This window comes from Callospermophilus lateralis, chromosome 18 (assembly GCF_048772815.1).
Source record: "Callospermophilus lateralis isolate mCalLat2 chromosome 18, mCalLat2.hap1, whole genome shotgun sequence".
In the NCBI taxonomy this organism is placed as follows: Eukaryota; Metazoa; Chordata; class Mammalia; order Rodentia; family Sciuridae; genus Callospermophilus; species Callospermophilus lateralis.
Window position 1 is genome coordinate 53018929 of NC_135322.1, and position 21215 is coordinate 53040143.

At 33.9% G+C, this 21215-nt stretch overlaps 1 long non-coding RNA gene across 1 annotated transcript in view; it reads right to left on the bottom strand.

The window, feature by feature from the left end:
* The window catches only part of LOC143383632 (uncharacterized), a 33332-nt gene extending 12482 nt beyond the window's left edge, over positions 1-20850 (bottom strand). The window contains exon 1 of the long non-coding RNA XR_013089169.1: positions 20765-20850. This is a non-coding gene — a long non-coding RNA (uncharacterized LOC143383632). The remainder of the gene's footprint in view (positions 1-20764) is intronic.
* Between the last annotated feature and the right edge of the window lie 365 nt (positions 20851-21215).

Consider the following 21215-nt stretch of genomic DNA (forward strand, 5'->3'; position numbering starts at 1 on the left):
AGTGAGGGGATTGGGCCTAGATGATTTAAAAAATTTCCTCAAGCTTTAAAATCTAATTTTATTTTATTTTGATTCATTGTTTATTCTTATTCTTTTTAATATGGACAATCTATCACTTGTATTTCATCCCATTAAATACTGCATATATATTTATTTTTTACATTAGTGACAAGAAGCTCTGATTTTTATTTTTTACTTGCAATATTTCATATGATGTTGAAATACAACAATGAAAAGAAATTCCATGTAAAGAAGTAATTAATCCTTTTATAAGTACACTCTTTTTTTTAAACTACTCAAGAATCTCCTAGTTTTAACAGTCAGAATTATTTCAGAGATCTACATATTACAAAAAGAAATAAACTATTTTTAAAAGAAAATATTTTCACCACAAAACCAGGGATAGGCAACTGCCACCTTCAAAGTACTTGTAAATTCATAACTATATAACAGTACTATTGAAAATAACAGATAACATTTACTGGAATTAATGTCATGTATTATAGTAAGCATTTTATATACATCATATCATCTAATACCTGTGAAAATACTGTGAGGAGGGTACCATTATTATCCTCATTTTACATATTAGGAAATATATAATTATTGAAGCTAAACAATTTCTCCCAAGGTTATGTTGTTATTCAGTGGTGAAGTTGAGATTCATACCTGCAGAATACCTCAGAGATTTTCCTTAGATTTGCAAAATGGAATAGTTGTAAGAGGTTTTCTATGAGAACACTTAGTGATATGAGTCTGATTATACATGAGTGTTTTGGGGAAGGAGTGGATCTGATAACTTGTGATCAATGGTAGTTTCTAGTTCTCAGATTTTATCACTGCTGGTTACATATTTTACTGATATGGTAATAGAGCAAACAATAGCAGTTGTATGATTTTATAATACTACTTATTGTCTGAAGAGTTAATATATTCATTATGTGTTTTAGAAATACATTTTTTGGTGTTTGGAATGTGGATGGATGCATTGTGGTGTGTGTGTGTGTGTGTATGTGAACATGGATTAGTAGCTGGAGATTAGGTTGACTATTCTAGTTTTCTCAGGTTTGAGTTTCTGAGTCTGAACTTTTAGAAAATTCCTGAAAACCTAGAGCAAGTATGTATGTATGAATGTATGTATACATTCATACATATATGTATGTATAGTGTATGTCTGTGTGTAAAATGATGATAGCCTTTGGGCTACAGGGAATTCAGATCTTGCTGACAGTTAAACAGTTCTGAATTCAGTGCCTAGACTGATATTTGTCTGTTTTATTAGCAGAAAGCTCAATCTCCTGTGTTTTCCCCATTTCAGATAACCTTTTCTTGTCATCTAAGAAATTAATTTCTTTGTTGGAATCATTGCAAGTAAACTTGATAGCAAGAATGCTGTTATTGAGGTAGCTTACACAGTGATTTGCTAAGTACAGCCTCTTCATAAAAGGTGAAGCAGAAGTCAATTTATCGATCAGCACCAGGATTTCAGGAACCTGTTGAACTACCTGATTTTTTTCCCCATCTTTTTATAAAGCCTCCTATTTTATTGCTTTTTATACCTTAGCAATTGGTTGTTCCTTTGGAAGTATTTTTTTTTTTTTGTACTTTCACATCAGGTAAACTTTTATTTTTATTTTTTCTTAGCATAAATTGAAATTCCCTAAAAACCATTTTTAATTAAGCCACATGAAATTACCAAAGTTTGACTGGCTTTCATCTATAAAAGTGGTAGTTTCATATGGTTTAATAGTTAACTCAACCTTTGGTTATTTGGAAATATTCGGCAATTAACAAATTTATTTGGAGTAGTACATTGAAACCCTGGTTAATGTGAGAAAGAAACTGAGATGACTTTGAGCATATTACTCAATGCTACCTATATGCTAAAAATATGTTTAAAAAGCTATAATCATATGGAAAAATGTATCTACATAGCCATTAATATTAGACATGCATTTGAGAATTTATTTTAATTGAAGGTTAAGACCAAATTTCCTTTCTCAGAATTTTGACCCAATTGTAAGCTATAATGAGTTATGTAAATTTTGATGGATAAAGAATGCTCCTTTCATGGAATATATTTAAAATTGTTGCTGTATTAACACAAACTGACCAAGAAAATGACTTTCTGTGCATTTTGAACATCCAGTTGAAGTTGGGGTTTGCCCTTTGGATAATTTGAGTACCTAGAAAAAACATAAGGGTACTATGAACTTTTTTTTTTTTGTAGCCTTACTACTGGTCTCAGCCTCATATGCTATCATGATTTAATATTCATATGCATAGAATTGCATATGTGAATATTTGGTATTAAAAACACATAATGTAATACTTGGCCCATAAACAAAAAGAGAGCCTTTCCTAGTTATTGAGGTAGCTACCCGTGTGGGTAGTTGTGGGTACAGTAGACCAAGCTAATGCTGAGAATTTCAACTTAAAGCAATGATTCTACCTTATAGAAATAAAAAGCTGTTACAGAATTTTCAGTAATTATAGCCTTAAAACTTTGTTTCTCTATTCTCCAACGGTGACCTCGGAGTTAGATATATCTTTTAACAGTGTCTTGTAAAATTGGAATTTATACCTGGGTCTCATTCTTTTTTCTATTATCTTTCTTATATGCTTTTGTTAAGTGTCTTAGTATGTGTTTTGTTCTGCCTCTGTTATCAGTATCAAATATTGTGAGTATTTACTATTGAAATACTGTTCTTATATTTTCACAAACTACTTTGTGACTATTAAAGAATATTACGCATGACTTGTGGTTTGGTAGATCTTTTCAGGAATAAAACCTGATATCAGGGGCTGGGGTTGTAGCTTGGTGGTAGAGTTCGTGCCTTCCGTGTGAGAGGCACTGGGTTCAATCCTCAGCACCACATAAAAATAAGTAAATAAAAAACTAAAGGTATTGTGTCCATCTACAACTAAAAATGTTTTAAAAAACCCTGATATCAGAACTATTTAAAAATACTCTTCTAAGACATTAAAATATAAATAGTTCTCATTGTAAAAAACTATATTGAGATAATACACCCACATATAATGAACCATATTCTGTTGCTCTAAGATGCTAACGTGAGTCTATCCTTAACAGGTAGCTTGGAAAACTGAAAACTAAGTCTGAAGTTGTGATCAAATAGGAGTTTTATATTGTTGATTTTCTCAGCAATTAAATTCATGGGGCAATTGACTAGAGGACATGATGTTTCCTTGATCACAAAACTTCTTTGATCAAAAAGATTCATATATTGTGAGTATACAGCTTAATGAATTTTTATAACCTAGAGATACCAGAGTAGCTAACATCTTGATTAAGAAACAAAGCATATCTCATAACTTGGAATCCCATGTAGTGCTTATATCTAAACTGAACATCAGTCTCTACCCAGCTAAATTTTAGTTGAGTATTATATAATTGTTTAGATTTAAATACTGTGGGAAGAATAAGACTACTCAATATTACCTAGGTAGTTATATTACTTTTTACCTTTTGCATGCTAGCTATAGCATACTAATATTCTATTTAATTCTACAGAATTCTATAAATGTCTATATAATTTCCTTAGTTTTCTTCGTGATTGTTGAATAACGACTTAAACTATTTCTAAGTGTAATCTTGATTTTTCTGAGTAACTGCCTTGCTTGGATGGTGACTGACATTTAGAGCTGATTTGATTGGCCCCTTAAGTTTGAGCTGCTGGGATTGCAAAACTCAATCATATGCAGAGAATTTGCCATTCAGACTGACAGTTCTGTCAGGCAATCGGATTATCATACATGCTTCAAGTACATTATTATCTCTACATGATTGTTTTGTTTTCTTTCTTCTTGAAAACTAGTTGGAAGCTATGGTCTCTGAAGGTAAAAAGCAAGAACATCAATCTGCCCATTCCAGTTGGCTTTAGTTTCCCTGTTGAGTTTCCATCCATGTGCGCTGAGCTGTTCCAGTCACAGCCCCAAATTCAGTGTTTTTCACTAATGTTTGTTGGAGAAAAAGGTCTATCTTCTTTGGAGAGATTGAAATGAGTAATAGTCTTTCGACACTATTGGCAAGTGGCTTTCACGGTCCATGGCAGAGCTAATGAGCTACAGCTGACTGCTTGGAAAATTCAGCTTTCAGTTGTCTGAAAGGATCCTCAGAATGTGGACTTGAGTTTCTATGTGTATTAAAACAACAACAATGACAACAACACAATCTTGACAAACTTACAAATGTGTTATAAATTTCAGTGTAAGCTATTTTGTAACCTCTGCAACATTTTCCAGTTTCAACTGCAATAATTAAATTTTTTCCAGGTTTTGATAGAATCCTAGAAAAATGAATGAGACAATTATTTGACAAAGGCAGTTTTGCATCAGGAACTGAATTTGTGGTGTTTATACTATATGGTTAATTGTGCATTTGTATTTAAGAGCAAGAAAATTACATAAAACTGTACTTTACAGTGTGGATTATGTATATTTATCTTCTGTTCTTGGACCATCATGTTCTTTCAGCATATATAACTAGGCATTCCATATGAATAGCGTGCATTGTACTGCATGAAAACATATAACAGTATGGTATACTTGTGATTCAGTGGAGAATGCAGTATGTAAGCACAATCATACTCAAGGATTAGGCTTATAATATCAGGTATTTCTGTTTCTCTTTCCTGAGAATAAGAAGTGATCTTTTATAATTTTTATGTAGAAAAGTAACCAGACCATTTTGTCTAAGCTCACAGGAGACAAGTGTTCCACCTCAAGGTTGAAGGAACTTTTTTATCGGCTTAGATAATGTTATTTTATTAATTTAACTAATGTGTCAGTTTCAGGAAAGTGTTCTATTGAAATGGCTTGATTGTTATTCAGGGGGGACATTTTTATGGGCTATATAGGTGATTATTTTCCTATCAACTGTAAGAAAGCCTCAAGTAAAACATTGCCTGATTTTCTAATTTGTAAGCAAAACTGCCTTGTAATCTCTGACAGTGTACTCTGTTATAGTGTTTTTGAAGAGAGGGCTATTATTGCTCTTGAGAAAGAGGATGCAGGTAAAAAGAAGTGTGGAAAAAAGTCATTCAATAGTATTCTACAGATGTGGAGTCACTGCTGGGCACTATAATAGATATAACTATAAAATAGCAAATGAAGGTTGTCTACAAAGTGTGAACTTTCTACATTTGCAAGTAGAGACAAGTTCTTTGATTTTAATATGCAAATCTTGGTACAAGAACACATGAATTTGATATAGCTCTTGTGGTGCTTGGAATGATTTAGGGCATATAGAAAATACATGCACAGTGCAGAACAAGGGTAATAAAACAGGAGCTCCTAAAACAGAATGAGAACATTTCCCTTATCTGTATTTACTTTCTAGTAAGGAGCGTTTGATATTAGCATCAGAATTATATTCTATATTCATAATTTATGGAGTAAGTTTTTTGAATTTTATATAGTATATATTAGTAGAGTGGTAAACTACAAAACAAAATTTAAAGGCATAGAAAATTATGACATTTCCAAGAACAGAATATATAAAAATCTAAAGTAGATAGAACAAAAAAGAGGGAAATAGTAGGCATTAAGGAAGGGATCTTCACTAAGATCATATTGCATAAGATCTCTTATTTTTATTCTTCATTTAATATGTATATTTAACCAGATCCTTCTCTCACTGAATTCTCCTTGTGACCCATTTTTATACCGCTTTGTTGAGATATAATCTTCACACCATGAAATTTACTCATTTAAAATGTACAATGCAATGATTTTTGTCTATTCAGAGTTATTTATCTATGTATGTAACTATCATAATCAACACTTTTATTATACCAAAAAGAAACCTCATATTCATGAGCAGTCACTGTATATTCTCCCCCAAATACCCCACGACTAGCCAACCACTGATCTTTGTGATCCAAATTTTTAAAGTTTTTGATTTGAAATTCCCTGCTGCCTTCCAAGGACATTCTACTTCAAACCATTTGATTGATTATACAGGCACAATCAGAAAGCCGTAACTATTCTCTTTGTTGATACAAGTTTCATAAATCAAAGGGAGTGACATATAACTGTATTCTTAGATATATTTAATTACATATAACTTCTTAAACATGATTTTCAAAAGGTTGTTTTTATCATAGATATAGAACCATTAAATATACCCCCTCCCTCACCCTTGACTCTGATCCTTAACTTAAAGATTCAGAATATTGATCTTGTCTGAGTCTTGGAGTTTTTGGACTAAGAGATTCTGACTCATTCTGACAGCATTCACAAGGCAGTAATGTATAACTCAGAAAACAAATCATTCAACATAATGTAAAACGCATCTGCTCATGAGAGTAGACATTGCATCCTCTAAACAGCACATTCTCTTCCTATAAGTAAGGGCAAGCTAAAATGTTATCAGTGAATTATCTTGTACATTTGTAACCAATTATAATGGTTCAAACACTGAGTAGCTCCTTTGTTTTTTAGTCAGTGAAAGGCAGAATAATGCCCGTCCCCCATGTGTGTGTTCTGATCTTTAGAATCTGTTACCTTACATAAGAAAAAGAACTTTGTAGATGCGATTAAGTTAGGGAGTTTGAGATGGTGAGCTATGGTGGATTACTTGAGTGTGCCCAATCTAATCATGCGGGTCCTCAGAACTGGAGAACCCTTTTGCGGTGAGAAGAGATAAAACAATGGAGGAACCAGAGAGACAGAGCAGCATGAAGAGGAATTGACTAACCATTTCTGGCTTTGTAGATGTAGGAAGGAGCCACGAGCCAAGGAATTCTGGTAGCCTCTAGAAGCTGGAAAAGGGAAAGAAGTAGAGTGTACTCTACAACCTTCAGAAAGGAATGACTGCTCGGTTAATATGTTGATCTCAATACAGTGAGATTCATTTTAGACTTCTAACTTATAAAACTGTAAGAGAATAGATTTGCATTGTTTTAAGTCAACAAGTTTGTAGTAATTTGTATGTCAGAAGAATACTAATATATAGACCTCAAAATTTCTTCCTGAATGGACCCAGTTAGTGAGCCTTGGGCAAGTACTCTCTCTTAGAACAGTGCATGAATGTGTCTTACCTATGTTTGTCTTAGAGCATTTTCTTAAATGAGTTCTATCTTTTAAAACATATTTAATAAGAACAAGGACTTTAGAGCTAGGTTTCTAGCTTTGCTATTTCACTGGCTTTGTATCTTAGGTAGATTACTTAATATTCTGAGCCTTGTTTTATCATGAAAAAAAATGTGGTACTGACAATACTTACTCTTTCAGGGTTGTTTTGAGGATACCATGAGAAATATATCAACTGATGGCACAGTTTGATATGTAGTAAGCACCTAATAAATGATAGCTGCTATTATTATCTTTTAAAAGCTAAAAGTAGAGTTTACCAATGGCATGCATTCTAACCCTGGCTCAGATATAAACATGTTAAAAACTATTTATTGTCTTTAGCATTCTGTTCCATGGAATTTTCTTCATAACCCATTGGCTACTGATATTGGGTCTTTTCACCAAAAGGCTTATTTTTTAAAGCTTTAATGGTTAGGTTGGAACTACCTTTGTTTTATGGTGCAATATATAATGCCTTTTGATATTTCCTTCCTTTAAGTCTGTGTAACAGATCGTATTAAGGAAAACCTGGAATTCTGCCTCTATAATTTAAAAAATTTATAATTACTAGAAATTGTTTCTTCAGTTTTAAAATCCCCAATGCCTGGAGAATGGCAGACACATAATAGGCAGCTATAAATATTTGACTGAACTAAACTGAGTTCTAAGCAGTTATTCTTTCACAACCTATTTTGCCTGTTGTTACTACTCTAATTTTGGGCCTTAGTTTTGTGCCTAACTTATTACAGCACTTTCTTTTTTAAAAAATTTGTTTTAATTAGTTATACATGACCGTAGAATGCATTTATGCACTTTGATATATCATACATAGATGAGATATAATTTCTCATTTTTCTGAGTGTACATGTTATAGAATCATATTGGTCAAGCAGTCACATATATACATAAAGTAATAATGTCTATTTCATTCTACTATCTTTCCTATCCCCACATCTATTCCCCTTACCTCTCTTAACTTCCTTCTACCGAATCTAAGGTAATGCTATTATTCTCTAGTGCCCCCCATGCCCCGCTTTATTGTGAATTAGCATCCGCATATTAGAGAAAACATTTGGCCTTTGGTTTTTTGGGATTGGCTTATTTCGCTTAGCATGACATTCTCCAACTCCATTCATTTACTGGAAATGTCATCATTTTACTCTTCTTTAAAGCTGAGTAATATTCCATTGAATGTATACACCACATTTTCTTTATCCATTCATCTACTGAAGGACACCTAGGTTGGTTCCATAGTTTAGCTACTGTGAATTGAGTTGCTATAAACATTGACATGGCTGCATTACTGAAATATGCTGATTTTAAGTCCTTTGGGTATAAACCAAGGAGTGGGATAGCTGGGTCAAATGGAGCTTCCATTCCAAGTTTTCTGAGGAATCTCCATACTGGTTTCCATAGTAGTTGCACCAGTTTGCAGTTCTACCAGCAATGTATGAGTGTACCTTTTCCCTCACATTCTTGCCAACATTTATTGTTGCCTTACAGCACTTTCTTAACTACTCTTTTGCCACTTGTCTTTCCTCTCTTTGATCTTCCACAATGCCACCAGACTAGGCAAAGACATTGTACATCATTTTCTCTCCCACTTAGTTTTCTTTGTCTCATTGTATAATAGCCATATTATTTAACCCATTGTTTCACAACTTTTTAAGGCATTTTATGTTTAGAAAATTATATTTGTATGGCACACAGAGGGAGTAGGCCAGCCATATATAGCTAGAGGATTTATACCCCAAGGGCTGAGAGGCTCACAATTCTTAGTACATTGGTCACTTAATTTAGGCACACTGATATGCCTTGGCATACCCATTGGAAAGCTCTACTTAATGTAGAATTTGAAAATGTTTTAAATTAGAATTTATCCTATCTTTTAGATCTTATGTACATATTGTGTGCTTTCTAAACTCCAAAGAAAGAAATTCTCTTAGAGGAACTATTCTCTTACAAGAACCTGTCTCCAGGCAGACAGATCTGGGTACTGGCTTTCACATGGGCTATTTGTAATCCTTTCATACTTCTTCTTATTTCTATTGTTTTGAATAACATTTGTTTTCTCATCATCTGTCTGAATCTTCATGCTGTCTTCTCCATGATGCTTTCCCTAATACAGTTAAAATATGGCATTTTTATGTATTGTGTTTCACTTTCATGACAACATAAGCTTGTTCTGTTTATTCCCCTCTGTAAAGCCTGGATTTCTTTTTTAACTGGCATATACAAACATAAAAATTATACAGATTGGATTCTTTATATTCTAATTCAGTTAGTTTTATATTTGTCAAGTTTTTCTTTATACATCTTTCTATTATTCCTATCATATTTGTAACTATTGGCCAAAATATTTACCCTGTTTCATCTTCCTACAAATTTATAACATACAAATTCAGAGAAATATCTAATGCTATACAACAATTATAGACTAATATTCATAGGGCAGATACATTATCAAGTCATAAGCAAATGTTTTCTAAAGGCTCATACTTAGTTCACATTCATTCTAATAGCTTTACATATGTTTGATATATTTGATCTTCAGAACAGCTCTGTAATGATAGTGTTTTATCTACATTTTACAAATGAAGAAACTGGCATACTAAAGTAACTTGCTAAAAGTTGTGTAGTGATTAAGAGTGGCCTGATTGAAATATTATCAATTAATGCAGGTGGTTTTGACAGGTGAGCTCAGCATGCTGACAGCCATTCTGTTACACTGTGCTGTGAAAAACACAGTTATATATGGATGAACAAACCAGTAAATGCTAATATTCCTTCTGAAGTGAGATAGACTATTATATAGGATTGAAAGAAGTTTTAGTCCTAAGGAATGTAGGATATAGTCGAAGGTATGATAATATATATTCGACAAGTGACCAGTATCTTAAAAATCAAAAGTTAATAAGAAGCCAGGCATGGTTGTGCATGCATGTGATTTCAGCTACTTGGGAGACGCAAGCAGGAGGATTGTGAGTTCAGGGACAGCCAGGTAGTATACCGGGAACTCTGTTCCATAAATAAATACAGAAAGAATACTATTTGTGTAGTGTGTGTTATGTGAGCTAAACAAATGAACCTGATACTTTACATATGTTATCTCATTGAAGCCTTACAATAAGGCTCTTGAGTAATTAGCATTATCCCTATTTTATAGATAAGAGAAAGTAATCACAAATATATTAAGTGACTTTCCCAAGACTTACTAAGCTAGGAAATTGGCAGGGCCAAAGCTAAAGCCGGGTCATTTTTGCCTTGTTTTGTTTTCATTGTCCTGTAGGGCCTCTCTGATAATTGAGTGCCCTGGCAGAAAGGCAGGGGGGATAGGCAGGAAGCTATGTATTGCAAAAATGTAGTTAGATTTGTGCATAATTTTAGCTGATAGCATTGTGGTAATGCTGATTTTCCCTTCAAATTAGAGTCTGAGAAAAGAGAATAGCCAATATTCTGGAATAAACCCAGTAAAAGCAGTATTCACTGTTGCTAAGTCATTATTGTGACATGGGTCTTTTTCTCCTTTTGTAGTTCAATGTGTCTATGGTTAATAGGTATCTATTTACATCCAGAGATGTTTTATGATGCTAGGAGTAGGGTCTGGTAAACAGTGTAATGGAAACAGTGTTTTTAGTTCTTGGTCTGAACATTGACATTTGACTCCACAGGTTTTTCCTTTATAGAATCACACTTTGGCTTTGCTTTGTCTCTCTCTCTTTTTCCTTTTGACACTGACAGAGATTTGTTCTTAGAGAACTCACTCTGAAGATGACAACTCTTCCTTGTATCTCAATGGCTTAGGCTCCACATACGGTTTCTTCTCTGTCTTTAATTAAACTTGGTTTTTTTTCAGCGTTGTAGCTGGGAGCACTGTGTTGACACAACTCACTCTTGTACAGAACAGATTAAAATGTCAGTGTTCTAATGTTCTCATCTGTGGGAAAAAGAAAATATTTGGGGTATTTTATTTATAACTTTTAAAAGATTCCTCTGTGGAGAAAGATTACTTGTAAAATGGCAAACCATTTGACAGTTAAAGGGACAGAACTCTATTTAATAGTAGTCTAATTAAAAAAGGAGAGAAAGTATGAAAGCTTACCAAAACAGTTTTTCTAGGAATTTAGAACATACCTTTCTAGTCCTTCTTAATTTACTTCATTGTATTTTGATAGTGTTCTGCTTAATCCTCCCAGATGCTGTGTTTACAGAATATTGACATTTTCCACAAAAGGCAGTTGGTCATTTTAGTAAACACATACATAATGTGGACGAGAACTACTAGAGAAGGGAAATAGTGCATTGAATCTTTAGCTTTCAAGTTCCAGCTATTTATTAAATAGGCCAGCAAATTCAGTATACCATAGTTTGACCCTTTTCCAGTTATCAGGTATTCACAGGGTGTAAGCCACAGGAGTTAGCTCTGGGTGCATGCAAATTTTAGAAGTCATAGTAAAGAGATGTGCTTATTACAAATTGCTAAGTTACAGACTTAATAGGAACTAAGATTTATGAGTCACTTACAATGTCACTGGAATATTTTTATAATTATATATATTGACTAATTCTTAAAACTCGATGAATAGATAATAGCTCTGTTTTCTCTGTGGGGAAACTGAGACCTATTCATGTGAAGTAACTTGACCAAGACATCATTGAAAGTGGAGAATCAGGATTTGAATCCAGGGGGTTTGGTTCTGTAGCTTTATTCTATTAGAGTTTCTGAGGGTTTATTCACATATGATATTGTACATTTGGGAGACCTTACTCTGATATTGTTAATCAAATATGTAATATTGTGTAGATGAAGAAGACATATTAAAATGAAAAAGGAAAATCCTTCCTTATGTTCAGATGGTAGGTGGTGGCTAGGCACACTTCCTAATCCATTTTGGATATATCTGAATTGACAAAAGAATTATTAATTGTACTGCTTTGCCCATATAAAAAGCAAAAGTTAGCTTTCTAGAAAGTCATACATTAGCATGCTTAGTGCCCACTTCATATTCCTGGTTTTGGAAGTTAGTGGCCTTTAGGAGAACATCTGCCTTTCAGACCTTATTTAGAGATTTGCCTGGTTTGAGGTGTCCCTTGGGTTAATAGCTGTGGAATCTACATTTCTTTGGTATTGCTTTCTTCTATGTATATTAGAGATGTTCCTTAATGCCCTTTTGGACTGCTTTTGGAAAAGAAGGAAAGAGGAAAAAAAGCTTTTTTTTTTTTTTCCTTTTTAAATGGATCTATCCTAGGAGGAAATATATTTACTGAATTTTTCCCCTTTATGTTTCCCTTCAATCTTGGAAACTACTCCCTGCAGCCCTGCTGCTATGGGATCAATTTGTTGGCAAGGGTTATTCAAACATGAGCAGAATTTGTGTCCTCTTTAGATTAAAGTGCTAAAGCCAAAAATAACAATTTTCATATGGGAACTGGTGCTTGATATCCAAGTCTACTTGGTGGTCTATAAGTTACTCTAGATTAAAAATATGCATTTGAGGGAAGATGGGATTTTCCCAGGTTTTGTTTGTTTGTTTCCATTTTCAATCTTTTTTCACCTGTCATTTTAAAATAGAAGTTGTCCAGAGGTATTTTTTGCCTTTTGATTTGGGAGTGGGAGATTGAATACTTGCAATGAGACAAAGGATTCTTTTTTAGATGAATATATTAAGGCATAACTTAACAAAAATTTTAGTAAACAAATTTGAAGTACATAGCTTAATGAATTTTTTAATTAAAAAACTTTGGAGGTGCTAGGGATCAAACTCAGGACCTCACAGGTGATAAAGCTTGATGTTTTGAACATATGTATCCTCAGTTCTTTTTTCTGCACTTCCATTTTATTTAACTTCTACTTTTTTAACCCCTATTTTATTAAACTTCTACTTTTTTTAACCCCTTATGGCTAGAAAGAAAGATCACATACTCTTGAAGACTGCTATTTAGTTTGAATTTTTGAACTTTAGTCTGAATGACACCGTTAGTATTTTATGCCAGTTTTCTCTGTGTTCCCCAGTCAGCTTCTTCCATTCTCTTGATAGTTACCTTAAGCCTTTGTCACCATCTTCAGGGCTGCTTTCTATTTCCATATTAGCTTTAAGGAGGTGACTTACAGCCTCCTGCTTCACCAAGAGAGCAGAGGCAATCAGGAGGGAATTCTGTTTCCTCCTTCTACCCCTCTCATCACTCCCAGCACTTAGGAAGAGTTTTCATATATATATTTCTTTTCTCTTACTGTCTAAAGCTGTGCTTTCATCCGCCTCCCTCTCCTTAGTGAATGACATTATCATTTTATTTCTTTTGCCCTTTAGCCTCCGAATTGTCTTTTTCTTCTCAATATTCATGCATGATTGAGACTTCTTAACTTAAAAAATGAAACAATACAAGGTTTACCCTTTATTCTGTGCCACCCTCTACCTGTTCCTCTCACCTCAAAGGATGCTTCTCTACTCTTTTTTTTTTTTTTTTTAGTTGTACACAATACCTTTATTTTGTTTATTTATTTTTATGTGGTGCTGAGGATCGAACCCAGGGCCTCACATGTGCTAGGCCAGCGCTCTACCACTGAGCCACAACCCCAGCCCTGCTTCTCACTCTTGTTGCTGTTTCTCGCTTCCTCATCTCTCATTTGCTCCTCCTCAATTGTGGGTTGGATTTTCCCTCTGCCACTGAAATTTTTGTCCAAATACCTAGTGATTTTTGTTAAATCCAGTAAATACTTTTATTTTTGTCCTTTTTGAAATTTCCTCCTGGATGTCATTTCTGTGATTTTCTCTTCTTCCTTTGTAATCCCTCCTCAGACTCTTTCTGTGAGTTTCAAGACCTGCCCATCCTGTGTATATGGGAGTTATGTGGGAGCATTCCAAGATGCTGTCTTAGTCTGGTTTTCCAACTCCTCCTCCTCCTCCTCCCTCCCTCTTCCTCTCCCCTCCTCCTCCCCCTCCTCCTCTTCCCCCCTCCTCCTCCCCCTCCTCCTCTTCCCTTTCCTCCTCCTCCCCCTCCTCCTTCTCCCCCCTCCTCCTCCCCCCCTCCTCTTCCCTTTCCTCCTCCTCCCCCTCCTTCCCTTCTCCTCCCCCCTCCTCCTCCCCTCTTCCTCCTCCCCCTCCTCCTCCTCCCCCCCTCCTTCTGTTTTGAACAATTTGGTCCTCTACACAAGGTTCTAGTTTCTGCCTGTTCCTCCTCCTGATGCTTACTATTATATTCCAAACCTTTCTCTTGATCCCAGACTTCATAAAACTGACTTTCTGACAGTTGTGTTTAGATGTGTCATAGGAATGTATATAAAAAAAACCTGACATCATTATTTTTCCTCAGCAGGTCCCTTCTCCAGACTAAACCTGCTTTTCAGTTATCCTTGGGTTACCACAGCGATCCCCTAATGGCCTTTCTTTCACCATTTGCATGATTTCTCCCTAAATCTATTATCTGCATTGATGTGCCAGCAGTCTTTTATTTACAGTGTGATCATGTCCTTCACAGGTTTAGATCTTTCAGTACTCCCCAGTGCTTTAGAAATGTAAATCCTTAGCATGGTTCCTGGTCCCTTGGTGTGCTGGTCCTGCCTCTTGCCTCACCTCCTTGTTATCAATGTTGTTATTTTAATGGCTTTATTGAGACATAATTCATATGACATATAATTCATCCCTTTAAAATGTATGATTCCATTTTTTTAGTATATTCACAGAATTGTCTAACTATCATTAGAGTCCATTTTAGAACACTTCTTCAGCCCAGAAAGAAGCCCCATACCCACTAGGCACACTGCCTACCTTGCCTCACCTTGCCTGGAGATAGCTATCATCTGCTTTTGTGATTCTCTAAGATTCATTTATTCTGGGCATTTACATGTAAGTAGAATCATACAATGTGTGGTGTTTTGTGACTGGTTTCTTTCATTTAGTATCTTTCATTTCAGGACTCATCCATATTGTAGCCTGTATCAGTATTTCTTTTTTATGACTATATAATTCATTATATAAACATAACACATTTTATTATTCATCATTTATTGGACATTTGGGTAGTTTATGCTTTTGGGGCTATTATGAATAATATGGCTATGAAAATTCATGTAATGGTTTATGTGTGGATATACATTTTTGTTTCTCTTCAGTATATACCCAGGAGTGGAATTTCTGAGCCATATGCTTACTGTGTTTACTTTTAAGGAACTGCTGGGCTTTTATTTTTTATTTTTTTTTTAACAAAGCAGCTGTACCATTTAAAATTCATACCAACAATATATGAGGGTTCCAATTACCCTATGGCCTGGACAGTACTCATTGTCTGGATTTGTTTTTGTTTTTCTGTGTTTCAGTATACTGGCCATACTAAAGGATGTGCAGTAGCATACTGTGGTGGTTTTGATTTGCTTTTCACATATGGCTCAGCATGTTGAGCATATTCTTATGTGTTTGTTGGCATTTTTATTATCTGCTTTGATAGAAAAAGTTGTTTAGGTTACATTTATCATCTTTTTATTGAGTTGTACTAGTTCTTTATGTAATTTGCAAATATTTTCTACACTTCTTTGGAGTTGTCTTTTTTCTTTCTTGATAATGCCTTTTAAAGCATAACATTTAAAAAATTTGATGAATCCTAAATATCTATATATATTTTTGTCCCATGTACTTTTGGTGTCATAGTTAAGAAACCATTGCAAAAATCTAAAGTTATAAATTTACCCTTACGTTTTTTTTGTTTGTTTTTTAGTTTTTTTAATTGATTCTTTTTAGTTATACATGACAGTAAAATCCATTTTGATATAATCATACAAGCATGGAATATATCTTATTCTAGTTAGGATTCCATTCTTGTGGATGTACTATGCTTTTTTTCACATGTTCATTGGAAAATAATGTCACACTCATTTCACTGTCTTTCCTTTTCCTATCTGCCCTCCATTCCCCATTATCTAATCTAAAAAGTCCTTTTCTTCCCTTCCCTTCCTCCCCCACTATTGTGGGTTAGTTTCCACATATTCGAGAAAACATTCAACCTTTGGCTTTTTTACCCTTAAATTTTCTTTTAAGAGTTTTATATCTTATATCTAGGTCTGTGATCTATTCAGAGTTAACTTTTGGGTATGGTATGAGAAAGGGATCCAACTTCATTTTTCTGCAGGTATTCCAGTGTTGTTTTTTGAAAAAACGATTTTCCCCTCATTTAATCAACTTGGCACTTTAAAAAAAAATGTCAATTGGCCATAAATGTGAATTTTTATTTATGGACCATAAGTTTTATTCTATTGATCTGTGTGACTGTGTATATACCAAGACTATATTATCCTTATTACTATAGTCTTGTAGTATGTTTTGAAATTGGGAGATGTGACTACCCCCAATTTTGTTCTTTATCAAGCTAGTTTTGTCTGTTCTAGGTTTTGTATTCCCATACAAATTTTAAGACAACCTTGCCAATTTCTGAAAAATAATTAAAAAGATGGTGGTAGGGAGCTGGTATTTTGATTTAAGATCAAATTTGAAAAGTATTATCATACAATATTAAGCTATCCAATCCATAAATATGGGATGCCTTTCCATTCATTTAGGTCTTCTTTAATGTTTTGTATAGTGCATTGTAGTTTTTATTCTGTAAGTTTTAAGTTATTTTATTAAATTTACTCTGAAGTATTTTACTCTATTTGATGCTATTGTAAATGCAATCTTTTATTTATTTAATCTTTGGACTATTCATTTCAAGCTTAGAGAAGTACAGTTAATTTTTGTGTACTAATCTTGTATGCTACAACTTTGTTAAACTAGTATATTAGATACAATGGATTTTAGTGTATTTCCTTAGGATTTTTGATATATAAGATCATGCCATCTGCAAGTAAGAATAATTTTACTTTTCTTTGCATCCAATATAGGTGGCTTTTATTTCATTTTCTTGTTTATTACCCAGACTAGAGCTTCTAGTACAGTGTTGAATGCAAGTGGTAAAAGTGGACCTTGTCTTTCTTTCCTTTTCTTAGGGGGATGCCTTCTATCTTTTACCATTAAGTATGATGTTTGCTGTGTGTTTCTTAGAGGCCCCTTTTCAGGTTAAGTTTACTTTTATTCCTAGTTAGTTGAGGTTTTTTTTTTTTTTTTTCTTTTAATGATGAAAGGGCATTGGATTAAAAAAAAAAATTCTAGCTTTAAATGGACACAATATCTTTGCTTTATTTATTTATTTATATGTTGTGCTGAGAATGGAACTCACTGCTAGGCAAGCGCCATAACCCTGAACCATAACTCTAGCCCAAGGGCACTGGATTTTCTTCTTCTTCTTCTTTTTTTTTAATAAATATATATATTTTTAGTTGTTGATAGACCTTTGTTTTTTTAAATTTATTTATAAGTGGTGTTGAGAATCAAACACAGTGCCTCACCCATGCCAGGCAAGTGCACTACCACTGAGCCACAGCCACAGCCCCAATGTTTCTTCTTTTTAAATAAATGTTTGTTATGTAGACAGTTGTGTGGGTTTTGTAGTTTATTCTGTTGATATGGTTTATTTCATGAATTGATTTTTAAAAGTTGAGTTGTTCCTGCATTGCTAGGATATATCTCACTTGATCATCTTGAATAAGCCTTTTTATGTGTTGTTAGTTTTTATTTGATCCAGTTTTAATAAGTAGTTTGTGTTGTCTTACTATTTTCATCCCATTTTGTCAAGGATTTTTGCATGTATATTAATAAGAAGTATTGGTCTGTGATTGTTTTTGTTGTTGTTTGTTTTTGTGATGTCCCTGCCTGATTTTATCAGAGAGAGTGTGTGTGTGCTTTTTTTCTTTTTCTTTTATTTTTTTCCTTTTTTTTTTTTTTTTGGTCCTAAAGATTGAACTCGGGGGCATTTTACCAATATTGGCCTGTTAGGATGAATAGGAAAATATTCCTTGCTCAAATTTTCTATTTCTTCTCAAACAAGTTTCATGAAGAAGTAAGTTGTTTTGTTTATTTAGTGTTTTTTTTTATTTATTTTTTTTTATGGTTCTGAGGATCCAACCCAGTGCCTCACTAATGCTAGGTAGGCACTCTACCACTGAGCCATAACCCCAGCCCAAGAAGTAGGTTGTGACCTTCTTGGAATTTTTTCATTTTATCCAGGTTATCTAGTTTTGTTGGCATGCAATTGTTCTTAGTATTTTCTTCTAACGCTTCCTATTTTTGTATGGTGAATAGTGATACTTTCTCTTTCATTCCTCATTTTAGTAATGTGAGTCTTCTTTTTTTCCCTGGTCAGTCTAGCTGCAGGTTTGACAATTTTATTATTATTTTCAAAGAAACAAGTTTTGGTTCTTTTTTCTGATTCTTCTTCTATTTCTGTTAATCTCACTAATTTCCATTCAAATATATATATATTTTTCCTGCTTGCTTTGGTTTAGTTTCTTCTTTTTTCTGGTGAAGTAATGTGGAAGTTTGGTTTATTGATTTGAGATCTTATTTAATAAGGGCATTATAGCTATAAATTTTTGTGTAAGCACTACTTTAGCTGCATCACATAAATTTTGCTGTTTTCATTTTCATTCATCTAAAAGGTTTTTCTAATTTCCTTTATTTTGTCTTGATTGACTATTTAAGAGCATGTTATTTTTCAAATACTTGTGGATTTTCTAAACTTCCTTCTGTTATTGGTTTCTAATTTCAATATACTCTGTATGATTTCAGTGATTTTAAATTTTGAGGCTTCTATTATGGGATAGATAGGTCCTATTCTTCAGTATCTCTCCATGTGCACCTGAAAAGGATATAGATGCTGCTGCTGTTGGCTGGAGTGTTGTACAGACATGTTAGGCTCTATTAGTTATCAGTGTTGTTCAAGTCCTCTATTTCTTTGTTGATCTCCCGCTTACCCTATCCATTACTGAAAGTGGGGTATGGAAATTCTAATTATAATATTTTAGTTACCCATTTCTCCAATTTTGTCATTTTTTTTCTTCATATATTTTGTGGCTCTGTTTTGGGAACATATGTATTTGTAATTGTTAAATCATCCTGATGGCTTGGTTCTTTTACTATTATTAAATGTTCCTTTTCATCACTAGTAATATTTTGTTTTAAAGTCTATTTTGCCTGGCTTTAATATAGCCAGTTCAGCTTTCTTATGGTTACTATGTGAATGATATATCTTTTTGTTTTATTTTCAACTTATTTAAAGTGCATCTTATGTACAAAGCATACAATTGGACCTTTTTAAAAATCTCTCTATCTTTGTGGTTCATAATAGTACAATTGTGTTGTAAATTTTTGATTTTGGCTTCATTTTTCTAAGTAAATCCCCCCAATACAGTGATTCTCATGCAAGCTCCATATCGAGTACTTTATGAATTTCTTCTTCTTGTCCCTATTCTAGCATTTTGAATGTTGCCATTGTGCCTCATATCAGGTTGTCTGTTTAGCCAAAAAAATAAGTTATCTCATTGGCTTTGAAACCAGAGTTTCAGTATGGTTGTTAGACCATATTCCTTTGAGTCAGTAAAATGTAGCATTTGAATTAGAATTAAGAAGGACTTTTTTCCTCTTGTAGAAATCTCTTGTCTTCTAACCCCAACAGTGTTAGCTATAATTTTGGTTTGGAGGTTGCTAGAAATATCTTTTTTTTTTTTTGGCATGGATAATTAACTAAATTTAGTAACAGAGCAAAACAATATAATTTATTTTCATACTATGGTAATAATAGAACTGTTACTATTTTTGGAGCTCCACATTATTTCCATAGTTGAATATGTCTTAACTGGGTAACTTCCTGTCACCAACTTCAAGTCCCACCAAGAAATCTGCTTCTGCATGAAGAGGATTTAACTTATTTTCTAAGCTAAATAGTTTTTCAGCACAGGGTGCTGAGGTTCTTATTTTTCTTCAGGCTACAATCTAGAATCTGTTAATAGGAATTTAGAGTGCAGGATTTCTGCTTTTGTTGGTGTAGTGCTTTTCAATCTAAACTGTTCCTTGGAGGCAAGCTATTTCTCAATTCCATTTTCCTCCCTATATCTGAAAATGATAATTATAGACACCATAGCTATGAGGTAACCTTAGTGTTATATTCTACTTATTTAAAATTGGGAATTTTGGCAGAGAAAGGGTACTGGGAAAAAAAAGGTAGAATGTAATTAAAAGAATTCTATAACCCTGGTCCTATGTAGTGACATTTACAATTAAATCTAGAAAAAAGGTTTTAGGTGAAGTTTCTACTTAATTTCGGTTGGAAATATTTAATGTTCTATCACTTTCTTTATATTTTCTTAAATAAATGGGGCAAAGAGTACAAATTATGACCCTTGAGAGTGTTTATGGCTTAGTAATGTATTACCTTCAAATTTAATTGTTTGGTTTATGTTTACTGGAATTATAAAGCAAAAATTTAAAAGCACCAAACACTAAGTGGTTTCACAAGCCATCCTTGGCATTTTTATTTATGTTGAAAAACTATTTAGCTTGAGGGAGAAAATAAAATCTCCTGGTAATCACTTTGTTTTGTCCATCTTGTGCTGGTAATAAATTTATCTTCTCCAAGTAGAACATGGCAGCTTCCATATGATCTCATTTTAACAGTTTGTTAGTTGAACCTGATTATCTTTACCTTAATGATTTTAACATATACAAAATGAGAATGCCTCATAAAATCTTCATTCGAGACTACTAGCACATTTCCTTAAGTTCCAAAGCCCATTCTGAATACTTACTTTCTTTGACCACTGCTGGTAGAACAGTCCCAGGGTGGTTCTCCAGGATGTAGACGCTGAAAGTGAATTTAGTGTGCAGAGTGTTTATTGAGGAGTATCCTTGAGGTCACCACCTGTGGAAGGCAAAGGACCAGTGCAGGGGTGAGTAGAGGGAGAAGTTAATCTGCATGAAGGATGTCTGCCAGCCTGGACTGGACTGTGGGGAATTCCAGAGCCTGATTGACTTTATAGGGTAGTCTGGAGTTGAGGCAATGGGATCAAAACTTCAGGTTCCCATGTTGATCAGTCATAGGATGGAGGGTGCCTAGGGAAGGAGCCTGGAGCCATTCTATTAATATCTGTCAGGTGATGGGTATACAATGCCCACTCTCCCAGCAGCTGGGCAACTAGTCTTTCGTCTAAGGGGAATCTGGAAAGTCCCTCACATTTGTCTGTGACATCATGGTTAATG